We start from the raw sequence: 2,712 nt of genomic DNA on the forward strand, positions 1-2,712 counted from the left end.
TTTAATTTATGTGCCCATTTCTCCAGAAAGACTATGAGTCCTTTGAAGCAGCAATCATGTGTCGTATATATTTTATTTTCTCCATTTTCATCCTCCGAGAAGCAGATACCAAGACAGGATTTGACAGAAAAACACTTATTGGTGGTAGTGCCTGTGAGGGATAAAGAGATTGAAAGCACGAGCAGGCAGGGAGGTGCAGTCAGACTCTGTGAAGAGAGCAGGAAGGAAAGATGTGGTAAGGAGAGTCACAGACTGCAGCCCTGTTCTAAAATAGTTTCAGCCCCTCCCCCTTTTTTTCCCCACAGAAAGGCAAATGTAATTAACAGAAAGCTAGAATTCATAAAAATACACAAATACATGAAAAATATACACACATAGCAGCACTATATAGTGACTCAAAAGGGAATTGACCAAGACCACTCAACATAGTTTGTCAGTTAGCTAAAAAAAACATACTAGTGTGCTCGTGCATCCCCAAAAACAATAACAAAAAAAAGCCCAGCAGGTAAATAATTTTCAACAGCTAACACAAATTCAGTATTATTTTACAATGCCTCCTTTCTTAATACAAAAGATGCCCTTGTACGCGTGTGTCTTTTCTCACTATAATAACATATCGGTGTTACTACATACGTTTTCTTCTATTTAACCTTTTCTTTACGTTTTACCTTCACATGTAAATCCCACCTTCTACCTACCAAAACAGCTTCAAGTTGGCAGGCAGATGGCTGCATTGTTCTATGAGTACTGGGATACAATGGTTTTAATAAGGATTATTGTTAATAGGGACAGGGATTCTCAATGAAAAGTTGCCCATTAAAAGAATCACTCATTGAGAAGACGTGGGTTGGCACTAGTACCCATCTCTGCCTGTCTCATAGGCCAGGAGCAGCTACTGTGGTGGATCTAGAGCAGAGGCAGTTGGGCCTGTCAGACAAGATCTCCGGGCCAGAATCTCTTGAAGGAAATCTGAGCAGCAAATTTAAGACTGCCACATCTCTGAAGAAGATAAGATACCAAGTCTTTAAAGGCTGTACTCTAACTGGTTGCCTTTAAATCTCTGAATTTTATAAAATTCAGTTTATAAAGTTACTTAATCTGCCTAGACGTAGACTTCTCAAAATGGTGATCGAATAGGCCCACACTCACAGAATTGTTGTGAGGATTTAAAGAGTCATAGATGCTGCATTTATGTACATAGCACATTATTGGTAGTTAATAATGTTTAGAAGAGAGGTATGATCAGGGTTTGGTGAGAGTAGAAGATGGAAGATATGTCTTTGACTGCAGGATTTGATCAAATGTTTTATTAAAAAGATGACATGTTAGCTAGATCTTGGTCAATGAGCAAGAGTTTATCATACAAATAACAGGAGGGAGGGCTCACCACACAAAAGAAGAAGTAGATAAAAAGGTACAAAAATATAATAGCACATGACTCATGTATAGTGAATGGAAAAGGAAGTTTATCTCATACAAAGTATATTTATGCAGTTAAATTATATTTTGAGATATTCATTTATTATCATAAAGTAAACACACTCACACACAAAAGAAATAAAAGAATAACTTCTCCTAATGATATACATTCAAAGCACTGAGATGAATTTGGTTAATTTGAAATTAGATATTTTGTTTTATTAACAATATCCTCTAAAAGCTTGACACTAACTCAGGGCCTGTGCTAAGATAACTATTTGATTGCCTGTCTATATTTGATTCCCTGTATATTTATAGAAACCCATAGAGTGGTTCTTAATTCTCACAGTGGATTGACAAGTTTTTTATATAAATGTGACCATTTGATTCAGGAAATGCTGCAGATTATTTTGATCTTGAATTTTTCTTCTATCCTGCCTGAGCAGTGTATTATAGTGAGAAAAGGCTAGGCTACAGATTTTGGGTTTAGAACCTGTCTTGCCCTTCTGTTAAAATAATTAACTTCCTGGGACCTTACTTCTGTCCTAGGATAAATACAGTCAATTAAGTTGTGTGTGTGTGTGTGTGTGTGTGTGTGTGTGTGTTTTATTGTTGTTTATTTGTTTTCCTACTGACCCAGGGCCTTCTTTGAGCCAGGTGCTCTATTAGAGGCTTTTGTATACAAGATCTTATTTAATCCTCCCTATAACCTTGGACTGACCTCTAATATTCTTTCTCTGCCCTGGGCTTCTGCAGTTGGCTGTTTTAGGGCCCAGACAGCTGTTTTCTTATTTTAGTTGTGCAATCATTCTGTTTGGCTGGGAACAAAACAAATGAGCCATGGTGTTTTCATGTTCCAGAATGGACATTGAAGAGTACAAATTTTCCTAAATGTGGAAATGCCAAAGTAGGCACAATGCCTTTAAAACCCCACTTTCCTGATATTTGCCAAGAGAGTGTAATGCGCTGTTAATCTGATGGTTGCCCCGACAGTCGGTGTCTGTATCTTTTGTCTCTTTTCCAAGTGCAGCTCTTTGTATGTAATAGGAACTCAAATTATGCTTTTGTTGAGAACTGCTATAGCAAAATACAAAGGACTAGGTGGCTTGTAAACAATGGACATTTATTTCTCATAATTCTGTAAGCTGGGAAGTCCAAGATCAAGTTTCCAGTGTGGTTGAGTTCTGGTAAGGGCCCTCTTCCAAGTTCATAGATGGTGCCTTCTTGCTGTGTCCTCACATGGTGGAAGGCACTAGGGATCTCTCCGTCCTTTATAAGGCACTAATATATATA

General features: G+C 37.7%; 1 protein-coding gene across 1 annotated transcript in view; it reads left to right on the forward strand.

Annotated features, from left to right (window-relative positions):
* GYS2 (glycogen synthase 2) overlaps positions 1-2,712 on the forward strand; it is a 41,226-nt gene that overhangs the window by 28,234 nt on the left and 10,280 nt on the right. The window lies entirely within an intron of this gene.

Source organism: Pteropus vampyrus, unplaced genomic scaffold, assembly GCF_000151845.1.
Source record: "Pteropus vampyrus isolate Shadow unplaced genomic scaffold, Pvam_2.0 Scaffold444, whole genome shotgun sequence".
In the NCBI taxonomy this organism is placed as follows: Eukaryota; Metazoa; Chordata; class Mammalia; order Chiroptera; family Pteropodidae; genus Pteropus; species Pteropus vampyrus.